We start from the raw sequence: 7,646 nt of genomic DNA, 5'->3' as shown, positions 1-7,646 counted from the left end.
ATGTGTATGTGTGTATTGCCTGCATGTAGGTAAGTGCACCCGTGTCATACAGTGCTTGAGGAGGTCAGAAGAGGGCATCAGATCCTCTGGAACTGGAGTTATGGACAGTTGTTAGCTGCCATGTGGGTGCTGGGATTTGAACCCGGGTCTTCTGCAAGAACAGCCAGTGTCCCAACCTCTGAGCCATCTCTCCAGTCCATACTCTATTTTTCTCACTAGTCTGTTCCCTGTGCCCTGAGCTCATCACAAGTGTTACTTGCCTGTTTGCTGTTTCGGCTATTTAATGCCCTGTGGAATTTCATTTCTAGCCAAGGATCTCAGCCCACACTCCCTTAGTCAAATTTCTGTGGTATGGATTTTTTTCTGTTAGTCACTTGGTACTTAGGATATGGCAATTTGTACTGTTAGTTTCTCTTTTTAAGGTTATGGTTGGGCCTAGCTTGGGAGGCAGAGGCAGGGGGCAAATCTCTTTAAGATCCAGGCCAGCCTGGTCTACATAGTGAGTTCCAGGCCTGCTGGGGCTACAGGGAGACCCTGTCTCAAGAAACAAAACAAAGAAACAAGATTGTGATTGAGTTAGAGTCATCTCTGGATTTGAAACTCTTCGAAGGTAAAAACTATGCCTTTTGCAGATTTCTATCTTCACCTTAAAATTTTCAAAAATTTCCCATTCATTTTTGAATAAAATCAAACTTATCTACCTTTCACATATATTTCTAGCTTGTTTTGAGTTAGGCATTGTTTATTCATTTAGTGCCAGGCATGGTTTTAAGTGACCAATATAGTCAAAGTCTCAGGTCCCATGACAAATAAACATAAATAGGAAAACATTTAATGCTGATGAGCTATGCTACCAATTAAACAGGGTGACACAGTGGGCAACTGAATGTCTAGTTACTGTAGGTTGAATCAGCACAGAATACTTCTCTGAAGAAATGGCATTTAAACCACCTTCTGAATGTCAAGAGGTTAGCAGTGTAGAATTTGGGTAATGCACACCAGCATTTCCAGTGGAGAGAATGACCAGTGCAAGGACCCTAAGGTAAGAATAATTTCGGAAAGTTCAGGAGAAGGAAGAAAGCCTGTCTTTTTAGATTCGTAAATAGAAACAAGGGAACATCTTGAAGAGGGGACAGAGAAATTGTGTGGGATTTCAGTCAAGTAAGAAATATGGGGGCCGGAGGGATGGCCCAGTGGTTAAGAGTACTTGCTGCTCTTACTGAAGAAAAAGAGTTCAGTTTCTATCACCCACATCTGGTGGCTCACAACCACCTGCAACTCTAGCTCCAGGGGGACCTGATGCTATCTTCGGGTGTCTGCAAGTCACTGCACACATGTACACAATATACACATATATAAAAACAAATCTTTTTAAAAAAATATGAATTTCCCATAGCATGAAGGAGAACCGTTGGGGGGAATGATATAACCTGTGTAAGCTTTATAAAGGTAATTCTAGTTGCCATGTGAGGAGCCTAAGAGGACAAGAAGGGACCGCAGTACTGCAGCTCCTGAGAAATGACAGCATTCCGGTATTTTCTGTGAAAATGGAAGAATGAGTGGTTTCAAAATGTGTTTTGAAGGCAGTTTGACAGCATCTTCTCATAAGCTGAATAAAAATTCCAAGTGTGGAGATCTCAAGGACAACGCTCAAATTTGGAGCTTCAACATCTGGGTGATGCAGGCCTGAGAGAGCTTTTTGTGTGTAGGGACGACCAAGACATGGCTTTCCTGCACACCCCTCCCAGTCAGGTGAAGGGCCACCGTTCCCTGCTTGTGCCCACTCCCTTCCTGGCTCTATTCTTATCTTTCGTTTTCTCTTCTTGGGGTTCTCTGGTTCTTAGTAATGCATTCTAAACCTTTAAGTTTAAACTCACATTTAACTTCTCTTTAAAAAATTTTGTTATTTTCTTATTTTATGTGTATGAGTGTATTGCCAGCATGTATGTGAGTGCACCCTTGTTGTGCAATGCTACGGAGGTCAGAAGAGGGCATCAGATTCCCCTAGAACTGCAGTTAAGGAGTGCTGGGAATGGAACCCGGTCCTTTGCAGGAGCAGCCAGCGCTCTTAACCGCTGAGCCACCCCCAGCCCTGGACGCCATGTTTTTACCTCCCTGCAACCCTGCTTCCCATCTTTCATTATGTGTTGGTGTGTGTCGTATTATTACCTGACTGAATTCAGGGCTGGGATTCCCTCTGATATACATTGTAACGCGACACCATGCTTGCATAATGCATTTTTTCCTGAAAAAGCCTCAGAAAGACTGTGTAAGAGGCACTCAACTACAGAGAGAGACAAGTACGTAGCCAGTGGAGTTTCAAGTTCCAGATAGTACGTCCTTAACCACTTTGGTGGGAGATATATCTTTTTGATGGTAATGATGAATGTTGACAAAGCCTCAGAATCAGGAGAGTAAAGGGATTAATGGTCACATTTTGTTTCAAAATGTCTTCAGTAGCAGGAGAAATTATTTATTTTGGAGCTAGGTTTGGGGGTTGAACCCAGGGTCACACATACTAGGCAGATATACTGCCATGTAGTCATAATCCCAGCCCCTGAAATATTTTGTTGCTTTTAACCTTCTATATAATTTTACCATCTTCTTATTTTTAACAATTATTATATGTATAGAGGAAATAATTCTAAAAAGCTTGTAAAAACTGTTAGTTCAGAAACACTTGAAACTTTATACATTGATTTGAAAAATCTGTCAAATTTTTAAAAGAACGACTTGTTCTAAAACATTCACTGGACTCTGTTCATTGTGGACATTTTGAATTTACACTATTTGCACTCGTATATATACGATAAATTCCTTAAAATAGCCTACATCGATTCAGTTGAGTTCCAATTTATCAATTTATCACCTTTTCCCACATTATACAGCATGGGTTTTCCCTATTTGTTGGATCTGGGTTTTCTGCTTTCTTGTTTTGTGATGCTCAGGGTCAAGTCCAGGGCTTTGTGCATGCTAGGCAAGCCCTCTACACCGAGCTACATTCTAGGGCACTGGGTTCTTATTCACCAAATGTTTAATATGTACATGCTCCTAGACATAGCGTCAATATCCCCCCTTTTCAGTACTTTGACATATTTTTTCTAGTAAAATTATATGCCTCTATCAGCACATATTATCCTAGTCCAGCCAAGGATACTAAATGGCAATTATTTGTCAGAATGTTCTAGAAGCCCTCAAGTAGAAAACAAAGGCATAGCCATTACTCTCAAAGAAATTGCAATCCCTTTTGAAGACAAGAAACTTTTTTTTCTTGCAGTAAAGGCATAGCAAATTATGTGGAAGAAGCCCCCCAGAATGTACAGGAAGCAGACAGTACAATAAATAAACTAGAGTCCATACTGAAGATATTCAAGGTTCTAGTGGAATAAAAGAGTGTTGGGATCATGATTGGGAGCCAAAGATGTGACAGAGTACAACTTTCCTGAATGAAGAGGTTATAGGCCAAAGAGAGTCCTTGCATATGAGAGGGCTGGAGCTGAGTGTGCTTGTTTAGTATGGGGTGTGGTCCTGCTTGCACATTCTTGTTAGAATTTTAATTTATTTAAATATAATGACATGTGGGAGAGGGATGATCGAAGGAAAATAAAATGAAAGTCATGCTAGCTATAATCTTTTTCAAAACATGAAATTACAAAAGAATATGTTAAACAATGCTGAATAAATGTTGAAAAGGCTAAGGTAAGAGCCCAGTCATAGATATGCTTGGTCTGAGATTACTGTTTCATTTCTAAGAGAGCTATTTGAAACCACTCCAGTGAACTGATGGCTAAATAATTATCTCCATGAAGAAAAAGAAGGCAGAGTGTGGAGTGTTCAGTGTTTAGTACAGGGGGAAGGGCACGCTAAATACACTTGTCATGACGTCTTGGTAAGCTAACACAGGGCCTCTTGTACAAAATTTGTTAATAATTTAGGACTGAGGATGTAACTCATAAGTGGAGTACATGCCTAGTATGTGCAAGGACCTGGGTTCAATCTCCCGCAGTGTGTACACACACACATGCACGCACGCATGCATGCACTCATGCATGTACATTGTTTAAGTTATTATTGTTAACAGCATGAACCAAGCATGCCTGTTTTACATGGGGGCCTAGTTCTGTACAAATATGCTCATTATCGGGATTTTAAGAATGGTTACATCCATTAGATACAAGAAGCTAGAGTTTAGTATTTCTGAAATTAAGCTGACTTTGATCATGATTTTATAATCATTCCAGAAATAAAATCTTCTCGTTTTAAATTTTATTTTCTGAATTAAATCAGGAAAGAAAAAGATCCTCAGCAGTCAGACCACTGTTTGGGTTTGGCACTTAGCTCACTTCTTTCTTTCTTTTTTTAAGCAGTTGCATTGTTTTCTCCAATGAACCTGTGACTTTCTTGGTTTGTAAGGACATTATTCTCTTCCTTTCCATTGCCATTTCCTACCTCCCACCACAAAGCCGGTGGAGGATGATGGTTTCTTTGGTACCACTGAGACTGCATCCTGTTGATTTGAATTTTATTACCCTCTACACAAATTAAAGAGAGTTTGTTAACATTCTGAGTCAGAGCTTCTTATAAGACATTTAAGATTTATGAAAATAGTTGCAAGTTTTAGTCAAATGTAGTGAAGCAAAAAATTTCCAATGGAAAGATTTGAAATATTCTACTGAAATATAATTGCATCTCTATACTTTCCATAACTAACTTTTTAGAAATTGGTCGGAGATATAATGGTTTTGTATTATGTCCTCTCTGTAATGAATAATAAGCCTGCATCAGTCAGATTCAGAGCTATTAAATGCCTTCTTGTTTACTTTGATTGGCTAGTGATGAGCTCATATTTGTAAAAATTAATAATACTAGACATAATCTATTCCTAATAATTACTAATTATTCTGCAGGGTAAAATGTTTGCATAGAAATTAAAAATAAATAATTCTATGAAATAGAAAATAGATGTACTATATTCAGTTGTGTTATATTAAAGGTACTTAAGTCATAAAATTTGTTCTACAGATGAGAAAATTTAGATGACTAGTTGAGTGTTGTGCCCAAGACCATATAGCAGTTTGAAGCAAAGCCAGGAAGCTCCTTGCTCACTCACAGCTTATTTCTCACATGTTCCATGGGTTTAAATGTAGCATAAAATTTGAATATACTCAAAAGGAATCTAAGAACAAAAAGTTGTACTCAATTCTTGGTCATTTTAAGATTCCAATTACACTTGGTAGCCAATTTCTTTCCATTATAATCAATATTGAATATTGTAGACTACAGGCTCCCCTTCCGTGTTTCATTAATATCCTAAAGACCATGCAGAAGAACACAGGTGTGGGTGTGGCGGTCTAAATGAGAACTACCTCCCATAGGCTCAAGTATTTGAACGCTCGCTCGGTTCCCAGTCGGTGGTGCTGTTTGGGGAGATCACAGAATGTTTAGGAAGTGCAGCCTTGCTGGAGGAAGCACATCACCAGGGTGGGCTTTGAATGTTTATAGCCCGGCCCCACTTCTAGTTCACTCTGCTGGGTGTTTGCAGTTGAAGAGTGCTCGGCTTCCTGCTTCAGCCATCCTCCACCACGCCTCCCCAGCGTTATGGATCCCCCTCTGGAACCATAACCCCAAAATTCACTCTTGGATCCATAAGTCGTTTTTGGTCACAGCAACAGAAAAGTAACTGATACAACAGGGGTACAAATAGTAGTTTACTTAATATTAGTCTTACAAGGACTTTGGGAGATTAGAAATTGCTTTGTTGTTTATTCTTTCTCAGTATCTTTGCCATTTGGTTTGCAAAAATGAGAGCTATTTCAGAATAAAGTCTCAATACAGTAACTTGTTGAATCGTTTAGTAAACAAAAGAAAAAAATGGTACTTATTACCTCTTACTTTTAAAACATATGTTTGATAGTTATTTGAGGAACTAAATTCTTGGTCAAATTCATTAGTAGTTTGATAAAATAATGTTAACCTAAACAGGGAAATAATCATTTTATACCTAGAAATTATTTAATTTCTCTTTTAAATGACCTGACTATATTCTGGACTAATTTAAAGAATGACCTTTGTCACATGTAATTTTTACTGAGGTTACTTTGTCCATGTGACTTTTTTAAAAGAAAATTTGTACTGGAGTACAAGATAACCCTAAGTGAAGAAAAATAAATCAGAAGGTACAACTAATAAATATTGTTATTATTTATTTTCTAGTTGTTTGTTGCTGGCACATAAAAGTAATCGTGTCATCTGTGAATAATGACAACTTCATCTTGTTTAGTAGGGATCAGCAAATGTCGATATCTGAAAGTGTGTATGTAACTTTCTAATTTCATTTTAATATTTGGGGTTTGGGACTGGAGACATGACTCAGCAGTTAAGAGCACTGACTGCTCTTGCAGTGACCTGGGTTTGGTTCCCAGCACCCACATGGTGGCTACCAACAGTCTGTAACTCCAGTTCCAGGGGATCCGATGCTCTCTTCTGATCTCCAAGCACTGTGTGACACAGTGCACTTACATGCACACAATACATTCATACGTATAAAATAAAAATAATAAAATATTAAAAATTTAACCTTTAAAGAATACTTTAAATGTTGTAAAGCTATAGGTTGGTATTTATATTGTTATTTTAAAGGTTTCCATTTTCCTTCATTTCAGTTAGGAAATCGACTCACTTTTATTTCTTTGTAAATACTGTATATTTTATTCCTTGGCCTTAAAATTACCTTATTGTCCAGTTTACCCTTCTTAGGTTATGCAGTGCTTCTTAAACCCAGGGCCGTGTGTCATTTGTCAATTTTGGAATGATTCTTGGCCATTAATTCTTCCCATGTTACATCTCTTCCTCCTTTCTGAGATCTCGTTGCACACAGACTGGCAGTGTGGGTACAAGAGTGTGTGCTGCCCCCTTGCTTTGGAACCCTTCCTTTTCCTTTTTCTGTTTCAGCTGGAACATTGTCCTGTATCATGTCACAGTCCTCTCTTCAGCTGTATCTAATCTACCGTTAAATCGGTAAACTGAGCTGAAAGCATTTCTGTCATTTAATATAATACTCGTACAGAAGTGTCCATAATGTAATGTAATATAATTTAATTAATATGTCTCCAATAATCTTGGAACTACTGCAAATATTAGGAACTGTTCTAGAGCATTATATGTACCCCTGCTCAACCACACATCTTCTTGCCTCTAAAAGAGGCAGTAATTTGAAGTTTATAATAATATAAACCTTTAATAGAATTTTTGAAATATAGGGCATTATTCTAAACCAGTCTAAAAAGACAAATGTGATACGATTTCACTTATTTGAAATATTTAGAGTAGGAAAAATCATAGAAACAGAAAATACAATTATGTCAAACCTAGGGAAGAGGGGCACAAAAAGTGATTGTTTAATGAGTGCAGTTTTGGCTTTACAACAAAGTATGTCATGGTGACAGTTGCACAGCATTAAGAATGTCGTCAGTGCTACCAAGCAATCCTTAAAAATGGCTGAAGTGCTCATATTTTTACTGGTTTTTTATCATAAAAAGTTGACAGAAAATTTAAAAACAGGTGATTTGAGTCTTGAATGGTACCACCCAAAAGGCCTCGCTTTTTCATGGCTGCAGTGTGCCTGAGAGGAGGGACTGCTGACCTTG

General features: G+C 38.1%; 1 protein-coding gene and 1 long non-coding RNA gene across 4 annotated transcripts in view; one reads left to right on the top strand and one right to left on the bottom strand.

Moving 5' to 3' along the window:
• LOC103744304 overlaps positions 1 to 7,646 on the top strand; it is a 63,885-nt gene that overhangs the window by 34,236 nt on the left and 22,003 nt on the right. The gene's annotated exons all lie outside the window — the stretch shown is intronic.
• Myoz2 (myozenin 2) overlaps positions 1 to 7,646 on the bottom strand; it is a 28,228-nt gene that overhangs the window by 692 nt on the left and 19,890 nt on the right. The window lies entirely within an intron of this gene.

Source organism: Nannospalax galili, unplaced genomic scaffold, assembly GCF_000622305.1.
Source record: "Nannospalax galili isolate Female #2095 unplaced genomic scaffold, S.galili_v1.0 scaffold142, whole genome shotgun sequence".
NCBI classification, from domain to species: Eukaryota; Metazoa; Chordata; class Mammalia; order Rodentia; family Spalacidae; genus Nannospalax; species Nannospalax galili.
This window is presented reverse-complemented; position numbering and strand designations above follow the sequence as displayed.